The following is an 18,165-nucleotide window of genomic DNA, read 5'->3' on the forward strand; positions in this document are numbered from 1 at the left end:
TGGACATCGCTGTTTTGTTCCTGACCTTAGGGGGAAAGTTCTCAGTTTTTCCCCATTGAGGATATTAGTATTGGGTCGTTCATATATGGCTCTTATGATCTCAAGGTATGCTCCTTCTATCCCTACTTTCTTGAGGGTTTTTATCAAGAAAGGATGCTGTATTTTGTCAAATGCTTTCTCTGCATCTATTGAGAGGATCATATGGTTCTTGAACTTTCTTTTATTGATGTGATGAGTCACGTTAATTATTTTGCAGATATTGAACCAGCCCTGCATCCCAGGTATAAATCCCGCTTGGTTGTGGTGAATAATATTTAAAAACATATGGAACGCCTCACGAATTTGCGTGTCATCCTTGTGCAGGGGCCATGCTACTGTTCTGTGTATCGTTCCAATGTTAGTATATATACTGCCGTAGGGAGCCACCACCACCCCCTATATTTGTTTTTAATTTTTTTAACGTTTTTATTTATTTTTGAGATAGACAGAGCATGAATGGGGGAGGGTCAGAGAGAGGGAGACACAGAATCCGAAACAGGCTCCAGGCTCTGAGCTGTCAGCACAGAGCCCGACGCGGGGCTCGAACTCACGGACCGCGAGATCATGACCTGAGCCGAAGTCGGCTGCCCAACCGACTAAGCCACCCAGGCGCCCCCACCACCCCCTATATTAAAAGTTTTACTGTATGCCATGCCAAAGCATGGCCTTGCTAATATGTTGTCCATGGCGAATCTGCAAAAACATAAGGAAAGTAGATGGAATCTCCCTCATTCTAGAACAGTAAAATCATCTCATCAGCTCCCTGCCCTGGGAGTGAACACTCAGAAAAGTCACCACAAGCTGTATTAGGTAAAAGAGAGATCAGACCTACATGCCCCCCATCAAACAGAAGATTGGCCATGATCCCTTGTGGTCAGAGAAAAAACAAAATTCAAGCACCTTCCTAATCAGACAACTGTGTTACACAGACCTGGTTGGACCTACTGCAAAGCTTTTGTGAAAACCTGCAATTCTTGAAACGTGGTCTGAGGATGCATAGTACAAATGATCCTATTACGGAAGTGCTCCTCAAAGTTTGATGCAGGTAGGGATTACTTGGGCCTCTTGTTAAACTGCAGAGTCTGATTCAACAGTTCTGGAATCAGTCCTGAGATTCTGTATCTCTAACAAGCTCCTAGGTGAGGCTAATGATGCTGACCCATGGTTCTTATTTTGAGTACAAAAGACCAAGATTGGGGCGCCTGGGTGGCGCAGTCGGTTAAGCGTCCGACTTCAGCCAGGTCACGATCTCGCGGTCCGTGAGTTCGAGCCCCGCGTCGGGCTCTGGGCTGATGGCTCAGAGCCTGGAGCCTGCTTCCGATTCTGTGTCTCCCTCTCTCTCTGCCCCTCCCCCGTTCATGCTCTGTCTCTCTCTGTCCCAAAAATAAATAAAAACGTTGAAAAAAAAATCAAAAGACCAAGATTATTTTTTACATTTTCCTGTGTGGTTTGTTGATATTAAGCATTTGTAAAAGTCCTTAAACCAAGCTAACTCCCTGAATACCATTAAAAAATACAACACTTTTTTTCCTGAAATTATTTGAAAATACTTTTGCCCACTCCTGAACCACCCAGTTTTCTCTACATTTTGACCAAATTTAACTTAACTTGTATTGATCCACAGGCTTCTAACGTTGCAACTTGTATTTGTCTTGTGCCTCTCTTCCTTTTTGATGAGTCATACTCCTAAAACATCACATCAATACCTAGTTTACCTACCACTAGTTTCCAAACTCTGCCATCATGTCACATTTTTTCTAGAGAGGAACACATTCAGAAACTCACTTTCTTTATTTTCCTGCTCCATAGAAAGGAGCTTTTGTCCAATTTCTCAGGAAACAACAAAAGGGAATTAATAACAGCAACCAAAGCTGTGTCAAAAAGTTCCAGAAACTTTATATGAAGCCATTGAAAAACATGGGCAGCTGTCACAAGTAGAGTTAAAGTGGAAGTAGGTTGTTAAGCTTTAATACAAAGTATACCGGATACAAAAAGTGAGTCATGTCTGTAACACCTATCCATCTCTTTCCATGAGACAATAAGCAACTTGAAATAAAGGACCGCATCATCTTCACCTTCATGTCTTGCACAAAGTCTGACAAATGGGAGAATGGAGGTACACAGTATGGCTCTTGATCTTGTTTCTGTTCTATGAATGACTGAAAAAAGAAATGAATGGCAATCTAAGCTTGACTTTTGATTAAGTGTTCTCATCTATAAAAGGAGTGATGTTAATCTGCACAATTGCAATAGCGTTCTTATGTAATATGATAATAGCTATTAAACTAGTTTAAAACTTTAAAGCACTAGTTTAAAACTTTAAAAACTTTAAAATATGCAAGCACTTTTTTATTATATCTATTACTAACTATATTATCAGTGTTCTCAAAAGATGGAGGGCTTGAGATGGAAGACAGACATACTGTTTTAGAAGTTCAGGATGACCTCCCATGGTTATCTAACATCCTGTACATAATGCTTGCTATTTGAAATTTAGTGATTAGAAATTATTTGTTCTACATAAGCTTTTTCCCTACTAAACTTTCTTTTACCTTGGAGAAAAGTATCACATTAAGTTTTATCAGTAGATTGATCATATGTCCAATTTTCCTAGACAGTGTCACTTTATGCCTCTAGACCAAGCATCCCATTTGCCCCCATTTAATGCCCCAATTTAATCTCAAAAAGGCCCTTATTTAGCATATATATATATATATATATATATATATATACACACACACATACATACACATGCACACACACACAGTCACCTTACTTATTAGACATATTTACATCTTGGTGTGAAATAATAAGTTCCATCTTTTGCCTAAGTACACAAGCTCTAAATGGAAAGGTAGAAGCAGGGAAGAAAAGAATATCTTAATGGGTCTAAAATGGCAGGGAACAGACTGTGAGGTTTGTATAACCTGAAAAATGGAGGGACTATAAGGGTAAAAAAGGGGAAAAAAATATTTTAGCAAGGGAAGTCTAGTATCAGTGAATACTCACGTGGCCTTCCTTAATTCTTTGCTAAGAAACCACTTTGTTATGAAATGTCTAGGGCAAAAGGTGGCTATTTCCTTGAGACTGCTGAGGGGAGTATTTATTTAGAAAGGTTGAGAAATCAATATGTCTCTGAGGTTCGCCATCAGAGTCATTCAATTACTAATATAGGTAATTGAAGCATTAATCTGCTTCTGCAATTTAGAGAAGAGACCAAACACAGAATGATTGATTTTAAAGGAAAATAAAGTCAAATGGATATGGAATTTAATCTGTCAGTAAGTAGACCTCGAGAAAACAGAGCCCATTTTATTCCAAGGGAGTGTAATGAAATACCCCAATATATACACATCTATTTCTTTGAAGATGCCCCAGCTCTTGGAAGGAATAGGAGGCAGAAAATGCTACATCAACACAATTCTTCCACTTTTAACAGCCAGGACAGGACAAGCTGAAAATCAGAGTTTTGTTGGTATTGGCTGGTGGTATCAGATTTCATATAAAAGCTTGACAGACTGCCCTGTTTGTACTGCAATGGGCTATAGGATATGTCATGAGAATTTATCAATGTGTTCTTCCCTTTGAGAGCCCTTTTTCTCATATTTTCAATTTAATATTCACCATTGAACTATTCTGTTTTATAAAAGGACTGACAGTTTCAAATCTAGAATTAGATAATTCAAGACAACCAGCCTCAGGTGAATATCTGATTTAGAATTTAAAAGGCTTGCAAAGTTACAAATCAGGTTATTTGTGCTCCTCTCTTTAGAAAATTCTCCACCCAAACATGTTACTGGTTCATTAAGTTCCCATTCTGATTGAGACACTAGGCATGTGATAAGATTCTTCCAGCAAATGAGGACTCCTGATGTTTGACTTAACCAGGGGGCATTCCCTTCAGGAGAAACCATCCAGAACACAATAGATTCTCCTTAGAATTTGAATGCATCACACCTTCCCCAGAAAAATGATATCTAGTACTTCAAAGCAGGTCTGGGAGAGCCTGGTGAGGGTGCAGTCACATGGCTTGTTTCTTTTTTTTTTTTTAATTATAGAAGGTAATGTTCTTTTCTTTTTAATCTGCCTATTTGAAATAATTTTAGGTTTACCGGAAAATTGTAAAGACAATAGAATGTATTAGTAACCTTCATCCAGCTTTCCCTAATTTTTACATTATACAAAACCATGGAGTACTTGTTGAAACTAAGAAATTCATAATACTGGTAATATACTAATATATATGAACAAAACATTTTGTTTGGATTTTACCAGTTTTCTCACTAACGCTAGTTTTCTGTTCAGGATCTGATTGAGGATACTACAGTATTTCTCCATGTCAGGACATATCAGTTGTCATGTCTCCTTAGTTTGTGAAAGTTTCTCAGTCATTCCTTTTTTTTTTTTTTTTTTTTTATGACCTTGATTATTTTAAGAGTACTGACCAGTTATTTTCTACAGGGATGTTCAATTTGACTTTGTTTAATGATTTCTCATGACTAGATTGGGTTTATAGCGAAGTCCCCTTTTTATCATATTATATTGGAGAGCCTTGTATCAACACTACTGAGAATGCTAAAATTGATCTTTTTTTTTTTTAATGATGCCTGCCAGTTTTCTCCATTGCAAAGTTGTTTGTTTGTTTGTTTGTTTATTTATTTATTTATTTATTTATTTTTATTTTTTGCTTTGGTACTGTATTCCTTCCAAATGAGTCACTAAGTACGTTAATAGGCAGGTTGTTTTGTTGTTTTAATAAAAGGCAGAAGTCCCACCTTGAGTCTCTATTGTGGTCACTGCCCTTCATGCCCAAGCTATAGGACAGAACTGAACTGACAGGAGTCTCCCTGAAAGAAAGGTTCAGGAAATTTGACTTCTTTTGACCCAACCCCCAACTTCTAAGTGTCTCAATCATACAGAGGTAGAGAAAACCGCAAACAAAAATTTAACAGTGGTTTCCTATGACTGTTGTAAGACACTGGAGAATAAGAAGCTCTGATTTGCCACTACATTTTTAGTATAATACAAAAAAAGAGAAAAAAAACAAGACTTTTCCCTATTTTACAAAATATATGTGGACCAACAAAAGAACTAAATGCAATATTGCAGAGAATAGGAAACTAAATAGCAAGTGTATTTCATGACCAGTAGAAAGGGCACAAGTTCACACTGGGTGTGCAGCAAAGGAAGGAAGTTTGTTATGTTGGGGTCATGATGGAATCTGAAAGAGGGTAATGGAATAATGAAAGACAATGAACCTGTGGGATCCATTACTTAGGAGGTCAAGAAATCAAAAAAGGGGAGGTTAATTGCTTGAGGTGGGGGGTGGGTATAAAAAATCTGCAGACCCCTCATGGTAAAGTTTGAAACTTTCTAGATGCTTCCAACAACACTGAAGAAAGGAGTGATGGCAGCAGGACAGTAACTGAAGTGCCTACATCAGAAATTAGAGGCCAGATATTCTAAATAAATTATTCAAAATGTAAGAAAAGTTACTTTATTTGTATATACAAATATATTATATATACATATAATTGTGTACTTATTAAAAATCAAAATAATCATTTGTCACACCTCCTACATTTTTTCTTTGGAAATAGTGGTCTTCAAACTAGGCATGTACTCAGACTCACAGAAGTTCATTTTTTCTCTGTAGCAAGCTTTTCTGCTGAAGAAATTCTAACACTCAAAAACGATTTTACAACAACAGCTGAAAGTCTAGTGGGTGAGAATGGGAAATAATTCAATTGGAGACACAGTTAGATGGATCTTACTTTTCATCCTCCTCTCCAAATTTCAGAGTAATAATGTCAAATGCCCTTCCTAGCAGGTTTGGACCTTCATGCAAGATATTAGAATAATGTCTCCAACTACAACTCAAGAAGAGTACAAGAGTTTATATTGTATAATTTATAATTACTAAGCCTATTAAAACAAGGTGTTTTAATTTTTGTTTGTTTACCTAGAAATAGAGAGGGATAGCATTTTGTTACTTACACTTATATATTTTATATAATTATTGCTGCTCATAACTAAATTCTCTCTAATTTTTTAATTTTTTTTTTTTTTTTTTACTTTAGAGAGAGAGAGTGCAAGCAGGGGAGGAGGCAGAGAGAGAGAGAGAGAGAGAGAGAAAGAGAAAGAGAATCTTAAGCAGGCTCCACACTCAGCACAGAGCCCAGAGCGGGACTCCATCCCATGGCCCTGAGATCATGATCTGAGCTGAAACCAAGAGTTGGAAGCTCAACTGACTGAGCCATCCAGGCGCCCCAATGATCTCTTCTCTAAAACAAATTATTAGACTCAGGCAACATGGCAGGCTGTACTCAAACAGTATACTCTATTAACTACACTACACACACACACACACACACACACACACACACACACACACAAAGAGCTTGATAACATATTTAAAATGCACAGCCAAGTCAGATGGAAGAAAGACAAATGAACCCCCAGGTAAACAAAGAAATAAAACCAAAGTGGTAGATAAAGTTGATAAAGCAGGCATCCATGAGATGTTTAGACCAGGAAAAAATTCTAAGAGTATAACTATGAATAAAAATTAGACAGGAAACTAGAACTTCTCCAGTTGCTTAAGCCTTGAGCCCTCAAGACACTACCAATCTTCACGATCTAAAAAAAAAAAAAAAAAAAAAAAAAAAATCATCTAATATTCCAGCAAAGAAAAGTTACAAAAGTTTTTCTTCTTTCTGGGCTTTGGGTGAGGAAATAAATATAAAAACAGTAAGCATTATCCATGTATGTGAGTATGGAATCCTATTTATAATACCTACATAATACAAGAACCACAAAACAAGAAAAAAAGAAAATCTAGTAGAGCCACTGAAACTCATGGTATCTCTAACAGAAACCAAACTAAAACCAGTCTATTTAAATGCTCTGATAAGGGGCACCTGGGTGGCTCAGTCAGTTGAGCCTCTGACTTTGGCTTAGGTCATGATCTCACGGTCTGTGAGTTCAAGCCCCGCATCAGGCTCTGTACTGACAGCTCGGAGCTGGAGCCTGGAGAGAGTCTCCCTTTCTCTCTGCCCCTCCCTTGTTCATGCTCTGTCTCTCTCTCAAAAATAAATAAACATTAAAAAAATTAAATGAATAAATAAATAAATGCTCTGATAATTCAGGATATACAGAAGCCATAGAGAATACTAATAATAATAAAAGAAAAAAGGTTAATAGGGGTGCACACACAGGCACACACAAACTAACCACAGACCACACAGAGAAACAAAGTATTGTTAACAGCCTACCCATAAATGAAAACAGCACAAGACCGGAGACTAGCTGAATAATCTGAGAGTGGCAATTACATAAGTCTGCTTACAATGTTGGCAGGTATATTGTGAATGACTAGAAATCAAATCAAAAGACGAGGATACTATAAAGTGTAGACAGATTTTATATAGACACACACTGAATTTCTAGCCATAAAATATAATCATTAAAATAAAATTCATAGGCAGAATAAACAGAGCCAATGACTTAATAATAAAGTAAATTATTAATTATTAAATAATAAAATAATAAATAAATTAAATAAATAAATAAAATAAAAAAATGATAATTAATTATTAAAGTAAATTAGAAAGTTATAAAAAGGAATACAAGTTACAATTATCAAAAAATAAAATTAGGTGAATGTAGTACAAAGAGACAGAAATGAAAATATGAAACAGGTTAAGAAAACTTGGAAGGTAGCAGATGATCCAACACAATTTGAATTGCACGTCATAAGAAAAAAATGGAGAAAATATTTTTGACAGAGAAGGTTGTTATTTGAAGAGATGTTGTCTATGAATTCTCATTATCTAAAGGCAAGAGTTCTTGGATACAAGAAAAATACCAATTTCTAAGCAATATAAATAATTATAAATCCACACCTGGAAACTTTGTGTGGTGCCTGTATAATTCACCGAAAAAAAAAAAACGTAATTGATTAGGCAAGCAGAAAGTAAAACTATCCTTTTTAAATATACTATATTAGGGGCACCTGGGTGGCTCAGTGGATTAAGTGTCCAACTTCAGCTCAGGTCATGATCTCACGGTTCGTGAGTTTGAGCCCCACGTTGGGCTCTGTGCTGACAGCTGGGAGTCTGGAGCCTGCTTCGGATTCTGTGTCTCCCTCTCTCTCTCTCCCCTCTCCCACTTGCACTGTGTCTCTCTCAAAAATAAACATTAAAAATTTTTAAATAAATAAATGTACTATATTAAACACAAAAAAATGTGCAAACTAGGCCCAACTATATGATGAAAACAAACGATTGAGATTAAGAATGTCTGCTTTGAATTTTAGGACAAAATGAAATTAGGTACTCCAATGACTCTTACTTCATTAAAAGGATTATCTCTACTACAGTATAATTAGAGCTTTTGATCCAGTTGTTTTCAAAATGTGGAGGTCCTAACTGTCCTGAAGAGTTGCTGCAAGCCAGCAAGATATGCAAAGGCCAATTAGCAGAACTTTCTCTCTCTCATTCCCACTTCAACTCAAGCAGGTACATAATATATTGAGTCTTATATATTGAGTATCTCTATAAGTTTTTCTTGAAAGAAAGATCTATGTCATTTTTTTAAAAGTCTGAATATCAGTATTACGTGCCAATCAACACTGTGGGCCAATCAATGTCCAGAGCCTAAAGCAGGTTGACCACAAATAAATAAGTAAATACATAAATACATAAGTACATAAATACATAAAATAATCATCTTGGAGGTTTTATGCAGAGGCTATCTAGTAAAAACCTTACATTTTAAAATTACCAATTATCCTATAATGACTGCTACCATTACGGCAAACACTTCTGGGCACTTTGTATACATCATCACATTTAATATTACAGTAATTTGATGTGTTATTAATTACTATACCTATTTTCTATCTCTACTTATTCTACTTATGTTCTTCATTGAAGTGTTCCTAACTTTCCCTTTATCTCCAATGCCTTCTTTTCCCAGTTAATGACTTTTTCCTCTGGGTTCTAAAAGCAGCTACCCACCACCCCCCTGCTGCCTGGGGTACTTGTTGCACTGTAATATAATCAGTTGGGCAAAGTATTGCATGTGTCTGTGTGCTCACTGAAGGACACCATCACATTTGGTTGATGATACTGTTGAGGAGAAGGGGGACAAGAGCAAAGATGTATATGGGAATAGTCAGTGGAGTTTTTATTTGTTGCATTTCTACAATGTTATTCTAGGCACATCATGTTCACTCCTTCAATTCTGAGAAGTAAAAGTAACCCATTCTACTAATGACAATGCTGAGGCCTCCAGAGGTCAAACAACTTGTCTCAAGTCACTTACATGGGCCATCCATGTTTGAGTGCAAGTCTGCCTGGGTCGTAAATTCTTTCTCCTTCCACATTTCATGGAACTTGTGAAACATTTTTTAAATGAATTAATTTTTTTATTCACAAAGCTGTGAACCCCAAGTCTAGTTATTCCTTTATTGTATTCATTCTCTTTAGACATGAGCATTGATTATTTATAGTACAAGAACAGGATACAGTAAGTAGCCCCTGCTGCCTAACGAAGCTTTCTAAAATACAGCTCACTGCTTCAGAGATCTCATTCGATAGCTGTGGAAGCTTTCATGTATTTATTTTCCAATTTATTTCATATTTCCCCAGATTCCCTAGCTCGATCTCACTAGCGCCGGCCAATGGCTGTGAGTGTAAGCGATGTATGTCACTTTTATGTCAAAGAATACGAAAGCAACGTTAAGAACCCCGTACATCATCTTCCTTGCCTCGGCAGGCAGAATATCCACCCTGGTGGAATATCCATTAGCCTAGGTCCCTGAGGGACTGCGTGGGGCAAGTACTCTGCAGATGATTAGCATGAATAAAAAGTAAACATTGTGTGAAGTCACTGATGTCCAGGAGTTAATTTGTTAGCACAATACAACCTACACTACTGCCTCATGGCTAAGGCAGTAGCAATTGGCAAATGATAGCCGGATACCTTTTAAAACAAACATATCCCCAATGTATTCCTCTGTTCATATGTATACATAAATCCTGTATGCCTCTTTCCAAAGAGTAAGAGATTTCAAGCATCTACCTTTCTGCGTCTCTTATGCAATGAGTCTTGCCCCTAACAGATACCTGATTTTTCTTCCTGACATTCTAAAATAAAAGCCTGGATCAATCATAATGTTATTTGTAATACAGATTAGAGAGAAGGAATTTTAACTATTATAGTTTCAAACCAGAAGCAAATTTGTCCCAGGGCACCTGATACAACAATCATTCTGCCAAAGAACTGCTGTTGATTTTGGAAACCAGAATCCAAATTATGAATATTGATGTCTTTAAATAACAGGTAAATGGATCTCTGCATTATTTAGATATCAAATATAGATTTTAAAAATATTTGTAACACTAGACAGTATTTCCATGTCCTGTGATATATGATGTTTCTATTAGCTCAATTCAATAAATAATATTAATTGGCACCTGCTGTGTATTAGGAATATCACTGTGGATAAGATGTGATAAATTAATGATCCTCTCTTACCTTGTAAGACTTTATAGTCTAGAAAGACGGTGAGACACGTTAGAAAATAATTCCAAAACAAAATGATACATTACACAGGGAACATACACGAAGGAAAACATTACTCAGTCTATGGGAGCAGGTGGAGAAGAGGAGGATAAGAGAAGCCTTCTTTGGGAAGGTGGGACCTATGCTGTGAATGATTAGAAGGAATTAGGAGGTCAGTTGAGGGGAAAAGAAATTTGAAATGAAGAGAACAGCACGAACAGCAGGAAGATTCAACACAACAGCCTGTTTTGACTGTAAGTAATCCAATACTATTAGATTAGGACATGCAAAGCACAGACTATCAGGAGACAGAATTAGAGAGGTTTCCCATCATTTTGTAATCATACGGCACCACTAAAAGATTCTGTGAAGAGAAATAATATAATCAAATTTCTGTATCAGGTAGATCACTCTGGTGACAGTATGCAGGACACTCTGGAAGGTACATATTTTTAAGAAAGTAGTTTGGGGAGAGAAATAAACTTTACAAAACACTAAAAAAGTCAAAAATTTATTTATAGCACACTGAAGTTTGTTTCGTGCTTTATTGAATCCAGGTGTTATTCTCAGAATAGACTCAGACTAGGTAGCTACTATAATAATAATCACCTCCCCCCAATTATCTCAATTAGTTTAAATTCTGATAAAGTTTTTTTTCTATACATATGTGAATATTTGATGAGCTACAATTGGTGAAGGGGTTAGACAAGTCAACAAAGGAAAATGAAATAGCAAATCCTGTGAATCTGATCATTGTCAAAACCAAGCTGAATAATTCAGTCTTCTACGATGGTGTTTTCCTACTTTTTTTTTAAGTCTTGAATTATTAATCTTATTCTGCTTTTCTAGCTTGGCATCACCATATGGATACAAATATCTACACATACTTTCTGAATAACTCATGGAAAATAATACATTTCAAAAGGCAATCTTTAGAATGTAACTTAGTAAGCAATTAAGTGACTACTCTGAGGCCAAGAAAATATAACATGATATGAAACACTTAAAGGAAATATATGTTGAAGGTGAAATGGAAATTATGATGCAAGACAGTATAGGATGAACAGGGTAGACGACTTAACACAATTAGGAGTCCAGCCTGGCAATTTTCCACTGTGGCAAAGACTAGCTCATTGTCCCCCAAACTCATTCCCCTTTCTGCCTTGGTACAAACCTGGTAACATTTGCCAGCCTCTCCTGCAGTTTTACCAAGTTAACTGCAGTGGAGTTGATATGCGTCGTTTCTGTTCTTGGCCCATTAAAAATTAAAATCAAAACTCTCCTACCCCTTATCTTCCAAATGAATCCAGGGCAATGGAAGTCACCAGAGCACTTGGTGAGAGTGGAACCACCAACTAGGAGGCAGCTGTGCCCTATGCTGAGTATCCTCCTGGACTTTTTTTTTTTTTTTTCCTTTTGGTAGGTGGCAGGTTTAGTAAGCAAGGGAACTTACATATGAAGTTTGTCTAAGGCAGCAGGAAAACAAGTACATCTCTGACTGGCCTGCCACGTCTTAAAGGTTTATATAGAAGCTCACCCTGTTGGATTTTACGTAACCAAGAAATGAACTCCAGTTGGGTTAAATCACTAATCACTAAGATTTGCGGACCTCTTTGTTAAAATAGCTAGTATTATATGCCCCGGATAATATAGGTAATACAACAAGAGTACATGAGTGATGAGAGAACACATCTTTCTCTCAAGAGTATATGTGTGCACGTGTGTGTTTATACCTGCAAGTGTTTTCGTTATGTGGTTATATATTATATATATTCATATATAGATACATATATATCAACAAGACAAATGTATAAATCGAATATCAATGAATAATGTATTGGGAGAATCCACTATAAATTATTCATTGATAGGAAGACAAGAATATTCTTGTATGATTAGTGCATTTTTCCCATGAAAGTAAACATAGGTGGGAAGATAAATTGTGTTCAGATGCTTCTTTGGAGAGAATGGAATAAGAATGAGAGAGAATGAAAGAGCTCAAGGGGATAGACACCAGAGGTTGCAGGCTGTGAGGAAGGCATAATTACTGAGGGCCTGCCAGAAAGATTCAAGGAAAGAGGCTTTTGGTTTGTGATCAGTTTAATTAATCGTATTTGGGGGGATAAAAAAATAAAGACAGCCAAAATACTGAACTATCAAAGGAGGGTAAGGAACATAAACACTTAAGTTTGTAAGACTGTGTACAAAGATAGTGAGGGCAAGAAGGCAGGAAAGTAGCTGGGTAGAGCTGTGATTAAAATACATCGCCTGCATTTTACACCAAGATAGTGAGCATTGTTCTTTACATAATTTTGTTATCTTTAAGAATCTTTGTGCTTTTTGAAATATCACAACATTAACAAATCTAAATGTAAGTTTATTTATGTATCTGATTTCCCACACTTTTTCTCAGTTGTTTCAGCTTATAAGAGTAATAATACATTATTTTTTCCACTAGGATGTGGGTAGAGCACATCCCCTACCAGGTTGTCCCCTTGCACTGTCATTATCATAACTGACTAATGTCTGGGAGTTATTTATTGTCACAAGCAGAGTATCTTCAGTAGAGATGTTGAGAAGTAAATGGATTAAAGAGACAGTTACAGATTGAAAAAAAAAAGAGAGAGTTGGTCAGGATGTAGAACAACAGGACAACAGGAACTCCTACATAATAAAATAAAAGAGAAAACTGATACATTAATTTAAAAATTCATAGAGGCGCCTGGGTGGCTCAGTCAGTTAAGCGTCCAACTTCGGCCCGAGTCATGATCTTGCAGTTCGTTGAGTTCGAGCCCCACATCGGGCTCTGTGATGACAGCTCAGAGCCTGGAGCCTGCTTTGGATTCTGTGTCTCCCTCTCTCTTTTTCTGCCCCTCCCCCGCTTGCCCTCTGTCTCTCAAAAAATAAATAATCAGTAAAATAAAATTAAAATAAAATAAAATAAAATAAAATAAAATAAAATAAAATAAAAATTCAGGGATGCCTGGGTGGCTCAGTCGGTTAGGCGCCCAACTCTTGATTTCAGTCATGTCACGATCTCATGGTTCATGAGATCCAGCCCTGCAAGGGCTCCACACTGATAGCACAGAGTCTGCTTGGGATTCTCTCTCTCCCTCTCTCTCTCTGCCCCTCCCCCATCTCAAAATAAATTTAAAAAAAAATTTAAAAACTTCAATTTGGAATTCTTTTGTAAAGTTGCAAGTATTCATGTGACATAATTTAACAATTGCTATTATAAGTATATACCTAAATATTTATGTACATGAACCAGATGGCACGTATAAGAACATTTATGTCAGTATTGTTTATAAAAGAAAAACATGAAAAAATCCAAGGGCTCATCGATGAGAAAATTATTAACGCACAGAATTTCAGTAACATATAAGAGTGAAAATGAATTACAGTTTCAAGATAAATGAATCTTAAGTTACATTGAGTATGGAAAAAGAGAGAAGAATACATACAGTATGCTGCCATCAATACAAAACTGAAAGCATGTAAAACTGCTGTATTTTAATACATATATACATAGATAGAAAAATGGTAATAAAAAAAAAAAACAACAGAGCAAGAGTCATGAATACCAGAATGATAGTTAACTTTGTTGGGAGAGGGAAATATACAGAGAACACATTATTTTATACGGATGAAGTATTAGAAAATAAGAGCAGATTCTCAAAATGTGATGGGAAGATTAGATAGAACTCTCACACACACACACACACACACACACACACACACACACACAAAACTGAAAGACCTGCTACCAGAGAAGGAACACAAAGAGCTGGACAACAATGCTGGGGCAGCAGTGCCCAAAGGACAGCAATATTTTGAGATGAAAGAGTAGTGGACTGACTGTCAAAACCCGGTAAGGCCACCGGAAAAATAAACCAGAAAATGATTAAATTAATTGGCATCATTTACCCAACTAGGGTACATTCAATAGAGTCAGGGAACTGGAAGCCAGAATGAATCATTTTGAGGAACACAGGGAAGGTGAAGAAATGGGAAGCAGAGAATCAAAAGGGAAATGACTCTTACCGGAGGGTTTAACAGATAGATGTTTGAAACTGGAGAGCTTTGGACTTGCCTAAGTGTTTATGAGAAGAAGTATATAGATGGGGAGGACTCAAACGTTTGGAAAGTAGGGGCACCTGGGTGGCTCAGTTGGTTAAGCGTCTGACTGCAGCTCAGGTCGTGATCTTACAGTTTGTGGGTTTGAGCCCTGCATGGGGCTCTGTGCTGACAGCTCAGAGCCTGGAGCCTGCTTCGGATTCTGTGTCTCCCTCGCCCACTGCCCCTCCCCCACTCATGCTCTATCTCTCTCCAAAATAAATAAATGTTAAAGAATTTTTTTTTTGAAAAGTATGGAAAGATAGCAGAAATGATATGATCTAGATTATGGGTAAGAAGCTTCAACTTCTGGTCTTAACAAACAAGTCTCTACCATACTGACTCTCTTCAACTCAGAACAGACTTGAAAGCTGAAAACAAACAAGAAAATATTTGAAGACTTAAAAGAAGATTCAAAAGAGCCAGGATCGGAGAGGGCCAAGGTGGGCATTTTCTGGTTCCCAGCACAAGAAATAGAGTAGAAGCAAAATTCAGAGCTTAGGTCTTACAGTAGCCTCACTACACTCAAGATACAGAAGTTAGAGCTCAGAAGTATTAAGCCAAGATCCCAGAGTAGAGAAAAATGCCCAATGTGTTCCCTTCCAGGTGCTTGACCAAGAAGACAGAACTAACGGGGTAGCTAAAAAGCTGAGCAGAAATTTTAGGAAGCTCATCATGTTTGGGAAACAAAGGTGGAGATCCAGAACCAAAAGGGTGGAAGAAACTTGATAACAGCGCCAGGCTTTTCATGGAAACTCAAAAGTTAAACACTAGGATAAGGCTTATTTTAAGAGGAAACCATCTGCCATGCTCTATCCCCACAATATCTTCCTTCCAGGAATTTATTTGTAATCCCTCTCTGAAGAAAAATAGTAATTATTATCCTAACCCTCTAAAATTACCCATACTCAATGGTTGGCATTCAATAAATATTGCCAGGCATGCCAAGAAAGAATGAAAAGGCAATCTCCTCTCTCCCCAAATTACATAGAATAAAGAACCAATAAGTGATCCTGGTATTAATCAGACAGGAATATTTCTTTAGACTACAAAATACTGGGGTACCTGGATGGCTCAGCTGGTTAAGCATCTGACTCTTGGTTTCAGCAATAGGTCAGGATCTCACAATTCATGAGACTGGGCCCCCCGCCGGGCTCTGTACTGGCAGCAAGGAGCCTGCTTGGGATAGTCTCAATCTTTCTCTCTCTCTCTCTCTCTCTCTCTCTCTCTCTCTCTCTGCACCGCTCCCAAAATAATTAAAAAAATAAACTTTAAAAGCATAAAGAAACTACAAAATATTGAAGAAAACAAAGAAAACATGAATAATTTTATTACAGAACATGATAAAGAAAAGATTTAAAAGGAAAAACATGAAATATTTGCAATAACTCATTTTAAAAACTGCCTTAGCCACAACAAGAAGTAGATTACTGAATTAAAAGGTAGGACAGGAGAGAAAGCACAGAGATTGGAACATAGGAAAGAAAACAGAGGAAAAACCTATCAAGATCGGGCAGAAACATACATGTGGAGCTGGGGCCTCACACAGAAAGGAGAAAGAAAATGGAACAAAAAATACTGGCAGATAATTTTCAAATATGATCATAGACATAAGCCCAGAGATCTAAAAAGTCAGCAAATAGTAACCAGGCTAAATGCAAACAAACAAACAAAACAAAAACACCTAGGTACAGCATTATTTGCTCACAAGCAAATAGAAAGTCCAAACTATAGGAGAAATTAGTAACGCAGTGATTAAATCAAAAGAGCAGTTTCCTTTATGGAATGATACTGACTATCTAGGGCATAAGGGGAGCTTCTGGTATATTGTTAACAATCTACTTTTTTTTTTCAACGTTTTTTATTTATTTTTGGGACAGAGAGAGACAGAGCATGAACGGGGGAGGGGCAGAGAGAGAGGGAGACACAGAATCGGAAACAAGCTCCAGGCTCCGAGCCATCAGCCCAGAGCCTGACGCGGGGCTCGAACTCATGGACCGCGAGATCGTGACCTGGCTGAAGTCGGACGCTTAACCGACTGCGCCACCCAGGCGCCCCAACAATCTACTTTTCTAATTGGGGTAGTTATTAAACTGGTATACTTAATTAAATATCAATCTAACTGGACATTCTGTTCGTATTTTTTTACATATGTCCCACCTCTATGAAAATTTAATATAAAAGCCCATACATTGTTTGTCTTGAAATCTGACAATATGATTCTAAAATCTGTAGAAACCCAAAGGGATAAAGGCAGCCAAAACATTTGAAGAAAGAGAACAAGGTGGAAAAATCTGCTGTACCAAACATCAAGGCTTATTATAAAACTGTAGGAACTAGGATAGTGAGGCATTTTTCAGGAATAAACAAACCAATCAAAAGAACAGAGTAAAGGCCCAGAATAGCCCCATGCATATATGGCCAACTGATATATGATAAAAATGGTATGGCAAAACAATTGGGAAAAAACAGTTGGGAATGTCAGTTTAAAAAAAAAACTGTACTGAGACAATACTACATGATAAAACAAAATTAGGAAACTGACCTCTATCTCACACTCTACACAGATTTTAATTGCGGATTGTAGCAAAGCAAATTGTAAAGGAAAAATTAAGCATCTAGAGGTTAACATAGAATATTTTAATGTCTTAGAGTAGGGAAAAAACCTAGTAAACAGAACAACAATAACACCCAATGAAAAATAAAATATTGGTCCACTTAACCATATTAAATTCTTAAGTGCTCTTCATTTTTTTAAAAAATCGCCTTAAGAGACATTGTGATCACACATAGTGATTCACAGAGCGATAGAAGATATGTGTGCTATACATCCACAAAAGAATTGCTTCCAGAATATAAAAATATCACCTGTATAACAAGAAAAAGACAAACCATCTCACAGTAAAATAGATTGAACATTTGAGTATCTTTCACAGAAGAGGGTATAAAAATGGTCAATAAGTATAAGTGCTCAATCTCCCTAGAAAAGTAAGAATTGGAAGTTAAAAGCATAATGAAGTATCACACTACACACCCCCTCAGAATGACTAAAAATAAGAAAAGAGCAGTTGCCAGTGAGGCTGGGTATGCAGCTCCTTTGGAAAATAATTTTATATTACCTACCAAAACTGAATAAAGTCATACCCCAGACCCATCGTTCCATTACTCTTTATGTACTTAATGTGAAAGCATACATATATGCACAAAATAAATGGACAGATATTCATTGGAGCATTATTCATAATATCCCCATATAAGGGAAATAACTTGCATCCTTCCACAGAGTGTATAGAAATTGTACTATTTTTATATAACTCAATGCTATACAGCAATGCAAATGAACAAAGTACATTAATTTCACACAAAAAGAGTTGCACGATTTTATTTATATAAAATTTAGAAAATGGGCCAAATCATAGTGCTTAGCATGTGGTATAACCA

The 18,165-nt window shown here is 36.8% G+C and overlaps 1 non-coding gene across 1 annotated transcript; it reads right to left on the minus strand.

The window, feature by feature from the left end:
* Window positions 1-318: 318 nt before the first annotated feature.
* LOC111557972 lies at window positions 319-423 on the minus strand. The gene has a single exon (XR_002738370.2). It is a non-coding gene; the product is annotated as a U6 spliceosomal RNA (small nuclear RNA).
* Window positions 424-18,165: the final 17,742 nt, after the last annotated feature.

The sequence above is a fragment of the Felis catus genome, chromosome E1 (genome assembly GCF_018350175.1).
Source record: "Felis catus isolate Fca126 chromosome E1, F.catus_Fca126_mat1.0, whole genome shotgun sequence".
NCBI lineage: Eukaryota > Metazoa > Chordata > Mammalia > Carnivora > Felidae > Felis > Felis catus.